The sequence below is a fragment of the Heliangelus exortis genome, chromosome 14, assembly GCF_036169615.1.
Source record: "Heliangelus exortis chromosome 14, bHelExo1.hap1, whole genome shotgun sequence".
NCBI classification, from domain to species: Eukaryota; Metazoa; Chordata; class Aves; order Apodiformes; family Trochilidae; genus Heliangelus; species Heliangelus exortis.
In genome coordinates, this window is record NC_092435.1 from 16445313 (window position 1) to 16462730 (window position 17418).

The window sequence follows — 17418 nt, forward strand, 5'->3', positions numbered from 1 at the left end:
TATAAATGATTAATTCACTAGGCTCTCAGCCTCCCTTGAGTATTGCAGGCTTTTAAATTGCTTCTTTTGCCAATAAGTATTTGTTACTGGATCAGAGAAGCTTGACTGGCTAGTAAGGAGGGAATTCTTCCTAATAAATATTCTCCCTCTACATTGGAAAAAAGAGAATATTTCTGAGAAGTGTTCTGACAGTGTCAGTACTGAAATTGGAATTGTGAGCAGCACTGTGCCATTCCATCCTTGTGAAGATGTTCTAAAGGACAGAAACAAATTTTAATCAAAAGTCTATTTATGGTTTTTTATAGGGGAGAAAGCTTTATAATGCCTGGATTACAGAGGAATTCAGATCTGGGGTATTCATGTTCTTGATGCACTCCTGAGCTTTTCCTGGCCTGTTGTTTCTGAAACTGCCTGGAGAAAGGGAAAGACTTTCTGATTTTTGTCAGTATAATTATATGGCTCTCAGAGGATTTGCTCCCATTTTCACCAGTCAGGAGAGAAGCAGTGGGCTCAGAATACACAACAAGTAAATTCCCCTTCCTGAGTGCAGATCCCTCAGCCAGATAGGGGAAGAGAGACAATGGAGAAAGCACTCAGACAGAAGAGTGAAAGTCATGTTTGGTCTTTTTGGGGAAAATGAGAGTGGAGCTGCTCTGATAGGGGCTGTAATAAGAGTTGATTCAAAGAGGGGGGTGGGGGGGGTGAGGAGGTGGGACGTTTGCCCTGCCAGATTTTGATTTAAACCTGAACACAATGGTGAGGCACCTGTTGAGAGCTGAAAGCTTTTTGTGAGATTTTGGTGCTAATTGTCGCCTCGCAGCTGGAGGATTATGTGTAACCTGAGCATTTACCACTGAAGTTCTTATAGCAGCCTTGACAAGTATTGAAGAGGAAAGTTCCTTTTTTTTTTTTTTCTTTTTTTTCTTTCTTTTTTTTTCTACAGCTAATACCACAAAATGGTGTTTTATAAAGTTTTGTCTTTAATCTTACCGGGCTGTGATGCCCTTTCAAGAAAGAGGGCTGCAAGCTGCAAGTAAAGCCACTGTAAATGCAAGGGGGTTGTTTTAACTTCAAAAGTAACTGTAATTCTACTAAATATTATGTCAGATAGAGAACTGCATCAAATCTCCCATTCCCTCTGCAATGGACCCATGTGTTGGTTTTTTCCCCCTCTGTATTTAAAAAAATACCTTCCATTGTATAAACAATGTAAAGTGATGCTCTCTTGCCTGGAATTGCTGAGCTAATTGAAAAAAATGAGTTCATTTTATGCCTGTGTAAGACTCCCTTCACTTCACTGAGCCATCCTGGGGTCAGTGTGTTTGAATATGATGTGAATTAGTTGGTTTTTTTTTTCTCTTGTCACAAGGAAAGAGATTGCCAGGCTCATGGTATCAGCCTTTTATCAGTTATCTGAAGCCAGGCAATAAAAAGCAGCACTAAAATAATTGGATGTCATACAGAAGGAAGAGCTGCAGATCAGGAAATTAGACTCATAAAACTTTGCTTTCCTTCATTTACTCATGACACAAACTCAAAGTCTCTCAACGTTTACATTAAAAAGTGGTCATAGACAACACATTAATTCAAGACATATTTGGAGTTCTTAATTGTCTAGAATTTTTTAACAGCAAAGAAATGAATAAAAATGAAATGTTTTTAATATTTCTTACATGAGCACTGCAGCATATGTTCTCATCTCATTAGAGGAGCTTCTTTGCAGGCAAATCAAGAGTTGCATTCATTATCTGCTCTACTTTTTCACAGTGTAATTAATCCATGTTAAAAAAAATAATTGTGGAAGCAGTGTGAAAAATAACTGAATATTATTGCTTCAAGTCTGTCTTTATAGTGCATATGTGGGCAGTATCTTCTTTTAATTTGTATTGGCATGGGATAATTTTGATGATCCTTCAGGCATTGCAACATTGGATTAAAACATCAGAAAATTGCATTGGATTATTTTATCTCTCCCTTTGATAACACTGGTTTGTTCTCTGAAGTTGCATTAATTCCTGTGCCATGCAAGATCCTTCAAATTTAGGACTGCAACTAGTTCAGTTTCTTTCCAAAAAAGTCTCCATTTCAGTAGTATTTCTAGTCATTTGCTTAAGAATTACAGAAGAGGAACTTAAAACTTGTTTATAAGCCAAAGAAATAGTATTGGGTTGTATAAGTAAGTCTTACACTCCTAGTTTGAAGACCCTGCAATTTTATTTTTATTTCAAAAAGGAAAATATCCCAGCCTTCACAGCACTAAATAATACTGAATTCTCTTATTTAGGTGCTAGTCTAGTAAGGAAGACACAATTTCTGCATGGATGGCCTGGATGATACTGACTTCCTAAAACTTAGTGATGGAGGAAGTAGTAACACCTGAGAATAACAAGTGCCCAAGAGGAAAAGCTCTGCATACTTCAGCTGTGGCTCCTCCAAAGGTAAGATGCAAACCCCTCATTGGAAGTGAAAAAAAATTAGGAGCTTGTCTTGAATATTTCACTGAAAGTACCATAATTTCTGCAAATAACTTAGTGACTTCTGTTTGTTTGTTTACACTGTTTGGAGAGTGGAATCCATCACTTGTGACTGTCATCCAGCAAGCTTTAAAAAGCTCCCTTAAACATGGAAAAGTTTTTTTCTTTTGACTGAGTTATCTTTTTGTTCATGTTAGTGAGTTCCAGTGGGTTACCTACAACTCCCTGAAGGGGCAGACATGCTTCCCCTGGTCACATAAAATGGAGAATTCCTCAGCAGGGCAGTGATCAATCAAAAGTTAAAAAAATCATTCCAGTATGGCAGTTCCATCAACTTTGGATTATTTTAGCTCAGTGCTGTTGCAAATATCAATCTACTAAAAAGAACCAGGCAAAAATGATACATATATACACAGCATTTTTAAAAGGCATAGTCACTTGCTTATGTTAAAAGCTGCTAATCTATAGGCCTGGAAATACTTAGAACTTTCATATTTTTGAACTAACTAAAAAAAAAAAAAAAAAAAATTAAAAAGAGTTGTGAAAGGAAATCTTCTTGTTGAAGAAATAGAAAAGTAACATTTTTGGCAGGCTGCTTTGGGTGATGTCATTCTACAGAATGTGCTAAAGTCTGTTATTTTACAGCAGGAACTGATTCCTCAAGGCAGGCAGAGTCTATGGGCACTAAGTGCTGCTCTCAGCTTTAGCCAGCCAAGATCTGTGCTTTTTTTACACCTCGTTTGATGGTAATAAAGCATGCACACTCTTAAATACAGAACTCAAAGGCTTTTTACAAATAGATCCATATACACAGACATACACATATATGTATCTATCCCTGGTGGAAATCTTTTGCACATCATTTATCCCATGGGTTTGTTTCTTGCCTGAAGCTCTGCCCATTGCCAGGGCTGAGGATTCGTTGCCTTCTGTACTGGATTCTGGCAGATGAGAACAGTAAAAGCAGAATACTTTGTGGGTAAATTATTCATTGGCTGTGGAATCATAAAGGAATAGCAATTCTATTACAGGTACACCTGGCTCAGCTGCCTCTTGTTAAGTTTGCTTGACACATCCTGTTAGAAGAGATTTTCAGTTGCTTGAAGCCACTCACTTCAATGAGGCAGTTATGAAAATTAATTAGGGTATATGGAGCATCCATGGGAAGCATAGGAAATACTTCTATACAGGTGAAAAGCATACCAGGACAGTGTAGGGTTTTTTTTTTTTTGTCCTGAGGAAACACTTCAGACAGGTTATAACAGAGGTCTGTGGCAAGATTTGAACAATGGAGATAAGACAATTTTTTTATTTCAAGTGGGCTCTTCACATCCTGGATAAAGAACAGTTCTCAGAGAATATTAAATATTTTTTTAAATGTCTATAAAAGCAAGAATGATTTGTCAACAGTGAAAGCTTCAGACTTTGTGAAATGCAGTGCAACATTCTATCTGCATCTGTTTCCAAGTAGTTATCAGTACTCTATTGGTACTTGTCAGCTGCTGAAGGTCTCATTTATTAAGAGAAAAGTCACTACCAGCAGGATCACTTTCCACTGTCACTATAGTTTTCCTTGGCTGTATAATCAAAGTAGAATTTTGCAGCTTTGTGCCTGCTGTTGTACAAATACACTCCTCCCTCTAATTAATTTTAGCAAGTCTGACTTAAGAGAATGCAGAAGCATTGTTTATGTCATGGCTATTACACCTAGCTATTAAAAACAACCCCCTGTATATTTAAAATTTAAAAGGCTTGGCACCCAATTGCAAAATGGATGCAGTAAGTATAATGGTGACTTCTGTAATTATTTCATCTATTTCTTTTCATGGGTGCGTGGTCATGTGGATGTTCAGCTGTGTTTGGATGTTTCAATGAGTTCTTGAAATAGACTTTGCCTTCTGCAGAACATCTCAGTAGCAGCTGCTGTCTGTCACACAAGCCAGGCATGGCAGGGTGGAGTAAGATTCTTCCCCTTCCTCCAAGAGGCATAATTTTATTGGGCTGCACTGTAAATCACAGGGATGCCTGCTGAGACCTCTCTGCAGTTATGATTTTTTGGTTATTGCTGCACAGATCTGGGATATTTTTGCTTTAAAGGTCAAGCTTTCCAAGTTAAACTGTATTAACTTATTGATGTGTGAGCAACTGGTGGTCAGAAAATATATTAGCACTGATGTGTTGGAAATGCCAGTTGGTGGCTCCTAACCAAGCCCCAGTTCAACTCAGCAGTGTCCTACAGCAGCCTTGTGGTGGTGTGGGCTGTGACATTCAAAGAGGGGAAGCAGATACTCCTTCATCTCAGGGAAAAACTGGAATCCTCTGCCCCAGGGAGTAGGAACAGGGTGAAAAATCTCTGAAGAAAACTGCTGCACGAGGTAACTCAGCTTTCTGTGGGGACAAAACCTGCCAAGGGAGCTGTGGGCAGTTGAAGTTCCACTCCTCCTCCCTTGCAGAAGAGTCTCTGCTTTATTACCTGGTGTAACCCACGTTCTCCCTTTCCATTCTAGAACTGACTGGGCCTCCCCAGCTCTTTCTGGGCCTTTTGTTTTAATTTGAACATGTAAGGTGTTTCAGGGGCAGAGACAGTGTCTCCTTTATTGCTTTTATGGGTCATTTAGTTCAGGTTTTTGGGATGCTTGATAGATAATAATGCATTTGATTGCATTGTGTGCTCTACCAGCTCTGGAGGAAAACAGATTTTCAACTCTGTGGTGAAGTCTTGGGTTTGATTTACTGTTTACTCATTCAGCAGCAGATGATAGCCAGAATTCAGATCATTTAAATCCTGTGGGGTGACTAAGCCAAAGGCAATTTAAAATCAAGTATCATCAGTGTACATCTAATAGTTCCACAATGTAACACTGTCTAGATTTTCATCATTAATGTTCCTGGACTAAACACAGAGCACTGGAGTGAAGAAAACTTGGATGGATTTCAGCTGGAAAATATTCATAGTGTCTAAATGTTCTATAGAATAACATGTTAATGGTTGTCATTTTGCAGTAGTTCTTGTATAATCTATGTTTCCCAATTGTTGAGCCCTACTGTAAATAATCTGAAAACAATGAAACAGGGCTTTTTTCCTTTTATTTTTTCCCTCACCCCATGTAATTAGTTCTTGTGTGGGCTTTGGAAAGCTGTAGTTGTGGAAACATCAACAAATTAATTCGTAGCAGAAATCATTGAGCTGACAGCAAAAGAGATGCTCACTTTCTCAAGCACTTAAAAATATAATAATTTTGTTTTATTTTTATTCCCTGTTATGAATTTTCCCATTGAGTGAAGCTGAGCCTAATGCAGAAAGTTAGACACTGCAGGGATGCTCTTGGCCAGCTCTGGGGACATGATGTTCAGTCTCAACAGCAGAGGGAGGAGTTCTGAATCCTTTTTCCTCCTCAGGGACCTGGCAGCCCAGTTCATGAAGGACCCAGTTCCTGGGCACACATCAAGCCAAGGAAATTTGATAGAGTCATTTTTTGTCATCTGAGCAATGAACCCAACAGTGTCCATGGGTATGGAGTGTCAGAAATGCAAGGAATGCAATACCTTTGGTTAAACTTTTGGGAAAAGTGATGAATTTAACACGTTTTGTCTTCCTGTTGCCACAGAATAATCAACTGGAGTAGGTGCTTTGTGATGGAAGTCTCCAGTCATTAGTTTCAAGCACACAAAGACAGTCTCTCTGCTTGGCTGGGATCCTGCAGACTAACACTGCCTATCTAAAACTCATTTTGAAATCTGGAATCCTATCTGTGGAAGTCCAAGTGGTTTCCATTCCAAATTAACTCAAATTTCCAAATTTCAGCTATGTTCTTGGATCAATAATAGGCAATAATGCTCTGGTAGATTTGTCAGAAGGCCTGTTCCAGGGACTTCATATTTAGTTATATCAGACAATTCCAAGCTCACAGAAGTAATTCTTCATTCCAGGAAGTACCACTGCTATTATCCAAAATGCTACACACATAGGAGGAAAAAGATTTATAGGGCAATCAAGGAAGATTCAGATAATGCTCTTACTCATTTTAGTTGTTTATTTTGTTACCCAGGTGTCTGCTCCACTCACACGCTTCTAAAACTCTAGAATTCCCTTAAATTGATTACAATTCTATGCATATTAAAAAGGGGTGGGTTTACATATATATTCATAGGGATTACATCATGTTATTACAATATTCATGATAGGCAGAATCTGGGTGGAGTCTGGGCAGAGTCCTCTCTTGGGGAGATATTGGGGGGTTGCTAGGGGGTCTTTGGATGAAGTAAGGAGTCTTCCTCAAACTTGAACCCTTTACCTTTCTTGTTCTCACCGACTTCATCCTGGGCTGGCTCAGGAACAGCGTGGCCAGCAGGTCCAGGGAAGGGATTCTGCCCCTGTGCTCAGCCCTGGGGAGGCCACAGCTTGAGTCCTGTGTCCAGTTCTGGGCCCCTCAGCTCAGGAAGGAGATTGAGGTGCTGGAGCAGGTCCAGAGAAGAGCAAGGAGGCTGGGAAGGGATCCAGCACAAGTCCTGTGAGGAAGGGCTGAGGGAGCTGGGGGTGTTGAGGCTGGAGAAGAGGAGGCTCAGGGGAGACCTCATCACTCTCTACAACTCCCTGAAAGGAGGTTGGAGCCAGGGGGGGGTTGGGCTCTTTTCCCAGGCAACTCTCAGCAAGACAAGAGGGCACAAGAGGTCTCAAGTTGTGCCAGGGGAGGTTTAGGTTGGACATTAGAAAGAATTTCTTTCTGGAGAGGGTGCTCAGGCATTGGAATGGGCTGCCCAGGGAAGGGGTGGATTCTCCATCCCTGGAGATATTTCAAAAGAGCCTGGATGTGGCACTCAGTGCCATGGGCTGGGAACCACGGGGGGAGTGGAGCAAGGGTTGGACTTGATGAGCTCTGAGGTCCCTTCCAACCCAGCCCATTCTATGATTCTATGATAGACCATGGGTCCTCATGAGCCACCAGGATGATGTTCTCCATATGTCAAGATGTTTGTAAAGAAACAAATGGAGTTAAAGCACTGTTAGACCCAAGTGTTCTGAAAGGTCTGTTGCATTGCAACCACACAAATGTTGGGTTAATGGCCAGGTCACTTCTCTAAGCACTGGATATGCAGTTTCCAAGAAACAAACTCAGAAGGAGCAGGCAAAGTTGTGTTTTGACTGAAGCCTGTGATAGGCTTTGCAACGTTTTAAGCAGGGTTGGTATTTGCTTCTTGCTTAATGGTAGTATTTGGATTTGTAGTTCCTGCCAGGACTTGGTCTCGTATAGTTTGTGACCACATCTGTTCAAAGCCAGAGGACTGGCTGGCAAAGGAGCAGAAATTCTTTCAACAGCTCTTTGAATAAGGATCAGCTACTTTTAATTTACCATGAGGTGAAAACATTTACACGGCGTTACCACAGCACAGGTGATGTACCCTAAAGGTTCATAACCCAGTTTGTGCTAACTTGTTCACATATCCGTGTTTTAATTTTATGGTAGCTGCTTTATTGTATGAATCAGATGTAATTAGCATGAACAATATGTTTATGTCATGTCAGGGAAACAAATCCTATTTTAAGAAATCTTTCATTAGATTAAACATCATTATGGTGAAACACACAATTCTGTAGCTTCCTCTGAATACTTAGCAAACACAATTTCTAATTAAACGAGGTTTGCTTGCCCTTTATTCCTCTTTGTATTACTCAAATGGTTGGAGCAGAAAATGGTTATTAAAGCCAGGAGTGTGCCTAATAACTGGTGTGATAGAAAAGCAAATTGGTAGCTCGGTACCTTTTTTAAACAGCTGTAAAGTTTTTACTTGGTAGCAGAAGTCAATTGATTTTTTCCTTTCTTCCCTACTTTGCTTTTGGTCTGTAGTCTGAGGATATTTTCTTTTTCCTGCCACAGCTGTCTGCAAAAGAGCCAGGTTCAGCAGCTCACACCTGTGTAAGCATTTGAGGTAGGATGGTGAGAATTAGCCAAAAGCTGCTCAGCTAAAGCTGTTATGCACTGAGGTGACTGAGGAGGGAGCTGCTACAGGGAAGGGTTTTCTGCCACAAAAACTCACATTTTAAAAACTAGGTCTGTGATTTTTCACTTTAATAGTGCTGTGTGTATTTGAGAGTTTTTCTATAGAGCTATGGGGGCTTTTCACTCTGTTGTCTAGTTAGAATATTGGTGGAATTCTTGGACTTCTGTTCTTGGAGGCTTTGTGGCTTTTATATATTCATGGATTGCATCAATACAAGGTCACTAACAACTGAGAACCTGAAATAAAACCTGATGTTTCCAGACTGGGGTTGTCCATTTTTATCATTGCAGGTTTTACTTTCAGATGGATCCAAAAATCTCTTCCCTTGGAAACATCTCAAAAAACCAAAGCCTTATCTATACTTATTCAAGTAGGGTCACAGATGATCTGTCCAACCTGCTCAGTCTGCAGAAAACATGTTTTTATTTCCAGATTTTCTGTGAGTATGACTTAAGGAAAAAAAATGAAATGTAATCAGGGTGAGCATGTTGCAAATGCACGACTTAAACACCTGAATTCTGTGGCTGTTTTGCAGTTCTATTTTATTATTTATTCTTTCTTTAGTGTTTGAAGCTACAGAAATAAAACTGGTCTATTCCTGCTTTGCAGTCCTGGGCTCCTCTCTTCCTGAGAAGTAACTTTCTGGGGGTGTGGAGCCCACAAGATACAAGAGTAGCCAGTGGAGTTCACCCCATTAATAAGGACTTGGTGTAATGGGAGAGAAATTCCAGGTTTCTTACTGGTATTTGCTGAACACCTTTTCTGGGGTCTTTGAAACTGAAGCCAGCTCTAGTGATGCAAAGAAGATTAAAAAAAAAAAAAAAAAAAAGGGGGGTGAGGACCCAATCTTAGTTGGAGAGCTTGTGATGCTAGCTAGAAGTCTGCAGAAACTTCCTTAAATAGAGGCTCTTGTCAAAACCCAGTCCAGATGATGAAAATCCAGTCCAGATGATGAGAGATTTTTTTTTTAGAAAATGTGATCTGCAGATAAATGTAAATTGATAGAAGATGTAATTTTCAGTCTGCTAGTTTTGACTGGGTGCATTTTTACATTCGTAGCTCTGTGCATGAACTCCATGAAAGCTGAAGTCTTCCTTTGGACAGGAAATGGTTTGGGGTTTTTTTCCCCACTTGCGTTGGAAGGGGTAGAGCTGAAGCAGGTAGCTCCTGAGAAAGGTGGCTCTTTCTTACTATATTTGAGCACCACCTTGGCCTCGGAATGAGAATTGCTCTTGGGGCTGCTTTGGCAAAAGGAGAAAGACAGTTTCCTGGGATTAACAGCAGCTACTGCTTGCTACTGTTACCTGGCTTTTGTATTTTTGCTGGCAAAAAGCTGCAGTCCTGCTTTATTTAATTCCAGTCAGCCAGTCTCATTCCATTCTGTGCTCTAGTGGAGTCATGTTATTTATGGCTGATAATTGTCAAAGAGAACAATTCATTAAGCACCTAGATCAGTTGATTCCTTCTTATTTCCTTTGAACTCACTCTTGTGTGTTCCTTTATTGCTATCTTAAAGATCTCATAACTGCCCGAAGCTGCTAATTTTTTATAATACCTCGTGTATTACCAGAGATCTTATTTTTCACTGCCTGTTTGGGCTGGAAGTTTCATGATGCAGGAGAGGAATTTTACTTGCAAAAAGCCCCTGTCTCATTACTAAATGGTTTTGGAGGGATAGGGTGTAGTTCAGGAGCCCTTCTTTTAGATTCTAACTACTGAACACGACTGCCTGTATTAACACATGGTGTTATATCAGGCTTAGGAGTAGGATGTGGTTATTTATTTTTTTTTCCTTATTGACACAAAGCTGGTTATCTTTGCTTTATTTGATCCAGTGAACTCTCAGGAATAACTAGGAATATTTCAGGTTAATAAATTCAAGCATATTTCCAGGTCAGGTCAGTAGTCAGCTAAGCTGGAACAGTCACTTGAGTGGGAAAATCTGGTTTCACAGTACTTTGACTGAAGTCCAGTTCAGAAGTTCTAGATCCAGTTTAGCAATGTGCACTTTTATTAGAGGACAAAAAGCAGGTAGGTGCTCTGTTAAAGAAAAAACAAAAACAACAAAACAAACGAGAGTAACAAGAAAACCCCAAGAAATAAACCAAAGAAAAATAACCAAACCCAGAACTAGATACTGTAAATAAACTGTGCAAATTTATACCCTCTGCAATCTCACCACTGTTCCTGCAGATGCAGAGTGTGAATCAGTGCAGTGTTGGTTCCAGTCACTGCAATGATTCATCCTCTTATTTCTTTTCTTTCCTTTCCTTTCTCTCGTTTTATTTTTTCAGTGTGCATGTGGCACTTGCAGAAGTCAAGGAGAAAAAACATTTGGCTTTGGCAAGCATGGTGTGGGCAGAGAGTGTAAAATTCCATATACAGCTGTGCCAGGGTGCTTCAGTCCTAAACTTACAACATTTCCTGCTATTCCAGCACTGGGCCTGGCTCAGAGACTGCCAGTCATGACACTTCTTATGGTGATTTTGTGCTGTGCACAAATGGGGACTAGAATGAAACCAGCAGACTAATTTTAGTTCATGATCTTAAGTTTTGAATCCAGGTCTGCAGAAGTGAAAGATTAGTGTGTATTAGCTCACTGAAAATTTGAGCCCATTCTCCAGCTGGACTGACTTGACCACCTGCTAACTTGTTGATATGGTGAGAGATTTGTTCTTTGGGTCCAATTCTGACCTCATGTACCCTGGTGTAACTTAAGTGGATTTTGTAAATTCAATTTCAATAGCCTAATTGCAGCTTTAACAAGGCCTAGGTTTCTCTGCTTTTTATTATTTTAAGAAATATCACAGCACATTTGTTGTTGCTTGGATGATTTTTTTTTGCCCTTCCAGTGTCTCTGCTTCCCAAGCCATTCTTTATCTACTTCTCTGGTTTCCCAGAATACCACCATAAAATAGCTTTCTGTGTTGTCTGTCTGACAGGGTCTTCTGTTTCTTCAGTGATCCAGAAGGTACCTAAAATCGTGTGCTCATCACCTTGGTATTGCTCTTTATCTGTGGCAACAAAGTTTCATGGCAAAAACCTGGAGACAAACTGGAACCTTCTGTTTTGTCTTTGCTTTAGAAAAGGAGAATATTGGTTGTGTGAGTTCTGAAAAGGATGCCATGACCCACCTGCAGGCCAGCCACCTGATTTCAGAGCCTTGGATGCTCTGTCTGAATCCTGAAGGGAACTGCAAGGTGTTTGACATGCACTTTAAGCAAGTCCCAAGGGATTTGCAGGGGGCCAGAGGGAGTGGCTGCCTCCCAGGTAAGTCACTGACCTGGAATGGCTTCATTTCCTTGCTCCACACTGATTTCCTCTGTGGTTTTGGCCATATCACTTAATTGCTCAAAGCCTGAGTTTTCTTATCAGTGTGCTGTCTGGAGATAACAGTGCCTCCTTGCATCCTGGTAGCCCTGGAGTGGTTGCATGCCAATTTGTTTGGCAAAACACAAAGACCTTGTTGTTTCAGGACAGCTAAATTTCTGCATGCCTTGTCCAGGATTTGCAGAGACACTCAGGTGCTTTCAGAAATTAATTACAATTTTTTCTTGACTGTTTAGTGGCAGCTTAATATTTTTTCCCAATTTAAAGTCTCCTTTTAAACTGCTTGCAGTAATGGAATTGCTTCTTATTTCTGCAGTGTTCTTACTTATAAGAACTATTTGCTTATGCAGAATAGAATAAGGATTTAATTTTTCTGAATTTGGAATCTGGCACTGTCGTATTAGGTGGTATTTCCCAAGACATTATTTTGTAAAGAATTAAAAAAATCTTATTCTTGACCAGAATGAAATGAAGGTACCTGGACTGGTTTCAAATAATGGGAGAAAAGGGCTGTGAAACCCTCTGAAGAGCTGAATGCTGGGGTGCCATCTAGTGCTTCCCTCATCCACACATTGGCTGCAACCTCTGCAGCTCCCTCTGTTCTGCTGCTTCTCTGAGGGCTTCCTTGGAAAAGGCTGCAGCAAGTCCTGAAGGTAATGGATTGATGGTGAATGAGCTGGCTGTGACTCACTGGAGTGCTGAGGAATGGCATGCAAGAGAAAGAGACCATTTTTGCCTGAAATCTGCATGATTTGAGTGAATTACTGTGAAATTCTGGACTTGAGTCACAAGGAGAGTGTCTGACTGAGCAGTCACCACAGGTTGAACTTCAAGGATCTGATTCTTTGCCTCATAATGTTTGAAAATTAAAAGGGTTGGGATACAAATAATGATACAGAAGCAGAGTGAGTAAAAAGGGAATGAACCCATCATATTTTGATTAAAATCAACATCTCATTTTGGGAGCTCCTCCAACTAGAGGAGTCTCTTAAATCTTTAGTATAATTTGGATTTTCAAATTCTGCAACTTTTCTGTGTTTGGGTTCTTCTGACCGTGAGCTCCTTGAAAAAAAACTGCTGTATTGGGAGAACTAAATAAGTACTAAGATTTATTTAATTTTTTTTTTAAACTTTGAGCATGTCACAGGTTGGTATGAGTTTAGCAGCTGTTTAAATTGGTGTTCACTGCTTAACATTGGGTGAATGGCTCAATATGGTTCAGTGGTACAATGTAAGGAGCTGGAGTGAAATAAGCAGAGATGTCAGGTTTGATCTTTATCAGTGTGGGATATCACTATGATAACACTGAAGTCAATGACCTTGGAGATTTTTTTTTTAGTTATTACTGCTGCAGGTGATGCTGGAACTGGGAGTAAAGATGTGTGCTTAAAGCACAATCTTATATATAGGCACATCCTTTTTCTGTGCAATGAACTTAACTGTATTCTTTTTGCAAGGAAATTAAAATGGGAGAAAAATCTTTGAAGTACCTTTGACACTTAATGTATTTTACCTCTGTTAAAAAAACCTTTAAAAAAACCAAAACCAAACCAAACAAAAACCCCAAACCATCCAAAACTGCTTTCCCCACATCTATTCAATAAGTGGTCCCAAAAAAACAGTTTGAAAGCTTCTCCCTCATCTGATGCTGCCTGGTTTTGTTTGCTTTGTGATTGGGCTACTTAGATGCTAAATTTTCTCCTTCTCCATCAGGAAGTGCTTCTGAATAGTAAAGTAAAAGCCCTTCCTTAAGAACTGGTCACTTGCTCAATTAAAGAGGAGCCTCCCCTACTTTACCCTGGCCAGTAAAATGTTTTTCTGGCATGGAAGTTCTCCAGTCAAGCCAAATAACCACTGAGGGATTTCTAAGGCCATAATGGCTTTTGAAAGAAATAGAGCCATTAAAGGACTGGCTCTGGAGCTGTTTCCCAAGTAGATCTGTGTGGAAGCAAATGGCAACTGTTGCATTTTGACAGTCTTAAAGCTTTTGCTTTAATCTCTCCTCCTCCTTAGAAATTTCCTTTTGCAAGATCTCAAAGTATCTTAGAAGCAGAGGTGAGTTAAGCCCTGTAGCTTGGCTGAATCCCACTCTGTATTAATTTACCCAGTAGATTACAAGTGAATCACTTCTCACAAATGCAAAAATAGGAATTAAAGTGCTTGGATGATAATTTCCTTGGCAGAAACCTGACTTTTGTTCTGTTCTACAAGTGCCAGCACAGCAGGGGCACAATTCTAGAACTCAGTCCCAAGCCAGTTACTGCACTGGAAGCAGTGCTGCTTTTACCAGTGGTGGTGTGGGACCTCACACTGCTTTGTGCATCATCACAATTAATGGGAGTCATCACAATTAATGGGAATAGAAAGAAATGATGAATAAGAAGGAGCTGTGGTTTAATCTTCCACTGCAGAAGAACTTAGAATCCTTTAATTTGAAGGATGCTTGTGTTCCACGGTGAGGCATCTCAGATATGATTTGTTTAACACCCTGCCCCTGCTGAACTTGAATCCCTGGTGGCATTGCATAACCTGCAGGAAGTACATGGAGACTGTTTCCAGATTAACAATTCTTTTGGAGCAAGTTACTGAAAGTTATGAAAATCAAGGTTGAACTGAACCTCAGTCTCATGGACAGAGGTATTCACTGCATGAGGTGGAGGAAAGAGTTGGGGGAGTGAGGGCTTTGGAGTGCTGCTTGACCAAACTGAGTACTCACTGAAGTCAAAAGGGTTTTGTCTTTTAACATTCAACATAAATATGAGATTGACTCCAGTGCTTTTTTATGGGGCACTCAGTGCATGCTAAGAAATAATAGCATAGGTCTGATGAAGTCAGTGGCACAGAGGTCTGGAAAGAAACCTTTTTTCAGTCTGAGTATGGCAGGAGAAGTTGGCACTGGAGGACTGCTTGATAGAAGTTTTTTAAATGTAGTCTTTGAGCTGTGTCATCAGGGTGTTCTGAGAACACAGCCTTGTGGGGCAGAAGGAGATGCACTGCCTGAATGCCAGGAGTACTGTAGAACCTGTTCCTCTAACCCATATTTTCAGGTCAGGTCAGGCTGGGGGGGGGAGCAAAAATTTCATCAGAGCTCAATGCAAAGGTGAATCAAAACTCCTTTACTTGATAGCAGCCAGCTCTGAGGAAACCTTACCTTTATTTATTTATTTGTTTATTTATTTCCTCTCAAGCTGTGGTTTCCACTGGGGAATGTGAACTGAGCTCTGGCAAGTTTTCTTGTGCAGATGCCTGGTTAGCTGAGAGTTAAGGATGTGGAACAAGGGAACTCTGAGATTTGGAGCTCTACATGGCAGTGACCTTGCTGAAACTGGACAAGGAGTCTGGTAAAGCCACCCCAGAGCTCAGGGGTGTTGCATGCAGTGCTGGCCACTGAAACACAGGCAGTTTGCAAGTCTGGATTTGGATTTTAACCAATCTTCTTTTGTAGGGGGCCTAGGACATTGGGGTTTGGCCTGGCCTCCTCCTGTGTATAATGAGAAGCATTTACAGAATATTCCTGTTTACAGGGAATGGGAACCCCATCTGATTTTCTTGGATGTTCAGATGATGCATTCTGTCTTTCAAGGCAGAGGCTGCTTTTCTTTCTTCATCTTTGCCCAAACCCAGGACTTGTGCTTAGTTGAAATTTTATGATGAGAAATACCTCACCTCCTTGCTTTCTCTTCCTGAACTCAATTGCTGTGCTGAAAGTTTCTCAGAGAATGCAAGGAAATGGTGAATTTTGAACGACAGAACTTTCTGTGCCAAGTCACAACACATATTGAAACTTGTTCCTTGGTTATATGTTGCTTTTCTGGAAGAAAAAAATTGGGTTTTTTTCCACCTTAGGCAACCCATATTGTATTGAAGTGATTATATTCCTATCAGGAAAGACTTTTTCCTTTCCTCTTGCAGGTGATGCATTATCACCACCAGGCAGAACAATGTGCCTGTGGATTTTAAAGAGAGAGGACATCTAAGTGTGACCAGTGTCTTGTAGAGAAGGGTTTTGAAAGCAGCTCAACTTATATTAAATATTGCATTGCTTCATTTTGACGGATTCATAAAGAGAGAAGGGGTTTAGCAGGAAATTGTATCTCACACAGATTGTTTAATGCTGAAAAATCCCACGACACTTTGTGCCCACTGTTGAGCACTTAGGAAAGCAACAAGTGCAAGAAAGAAAGATACCATAAAATGGAAATTGTTGCCCAAATTGAAACGTTGCAGGGTTTTACATTTATAGTCCCACTCCTTGAGAAAATGCCTGGAGTTTTATTCAGCTTCTGCCTTTGGAGGCATTGCTGCTCATTTCAAAGCCCTGCTGGTGGTGGTGGAGGTGAAAAGATGGATGGAGCAGAGAATGCCATAAGGTCAGGAATCATCACCTGCAGATAGTTCAGGGTTTATTCTTAATTCAAATGGTAATACCTTTAACAACATCACCTTCTCAGTGCCACACACTGGGCTTTGGCTGAGCACTGAGAGGGAGGAAGAACTGCAGGGCAGTGATATTGATAAAGAAGAGGTGAGAACAAGGTGAGAGCTGCTCTGAGGAAGGATTTAAGCTAAAGCCAATGGCACAAAGCCAGTGCTAGATTATGGCAAGCAGCCTTAGTGTAATAAGATTAAAGTATGGAGGAGATTCTGTATTTCAGACTGCTTAACTCCAGGGAGTAGTTACAGAGTCATTAGTGACATCTTTGCCTTGTCCTTCTCTGAATTTTCTGCAGGTTGGCAGGTTCTTTCTGTGCCCCACATAGGCAACTTTCTTAATCAGTTGAATTTAAAGGAAGGAGTAGGTAAGGCACTAATCAGAAGCACTGTCCTGAGAGCACTCCCTTCTTGCACTCTGTGATCCCTGCAGCTGCAGACATTACCAAGCCTGGTGTTGTCTACTTGCTCAGAATGGTGTTTTTTCCCTGTTAGTGCAGTTTGCTTTGGCTTGCTGATGAGCAGATATCTGTGGAAAGCCACAGTGCCCAGCCAAAGGCCTATTTTTGTCCTGAACCAATCTAACTTTGCAAGCCCAAGTCCAGGATCAACAGAGATTCATGGAAACTTTTGCAAGGCACTGAGCAGCGAGGGCTTTGTGCTCTCCAGAAATTGCTTTGTCTTTCTAATGGGTATGTACTGAGTAAAGCACAAACCTTTTAAGGGGGAAGTGAGGGGGAATATTAAATCTGTGCAATGTTTCTGGAATGAATGAGATGTTCTGGCACCGATGGTATAATCCTTACTGAACTTTTCCCCACTTCAGCTCAAGCACAGGTGTGCAGTCAAGACACAGCTGCTACCAGATGGCTTTAAGTTTTGAGAGGTGTGAAAGAAGAATCCAGAATAACACAAGGAGAAAAGACATCTGTCCACTTTCATAACTACAGAAAAGAGATTATGTGTTGTGATTGCAGCTTTTTTCTATTTTTATGCTCAACTACTTTGAAATAAAGGTGAAAGCTTCCCCTGGTGGGGAGTGTTGGACAGAAAGAAATTAACTGCCTTGTCCTGTAAAAGCACATAGCTGTTGGCATGAAGTTGGGAAAACAACTTAGACATTCCACAGTCTTTCTATAATCACCAGCAGATAACTGTCCAGCCTGATTCTTGGAGGCTGATA

General features: G+C 40.6%; 1 long non-coding RNA gene across 2 annotated transcripts in view; it reads left to right on the plus strand.

The window, feature by feature from the left end:
* LOC139802461 (uncharacterized) overlaps positions 1-17418 on the plus strand; it is a 128443-nt gene that overhangs the window by 41907 nt on the left and 69118 nt on the right. For both annotated transcript variants that reach the window (XR_011728630.1, XR_011728631.1), the window contains exon 9: positions 2285-2438. This is a non-coding gene — a long non-coding RNA (uncharacterized lncRNA). The remainder of the gene's footprint in view (positions 1-2284; positions 2439-17418) is intronic.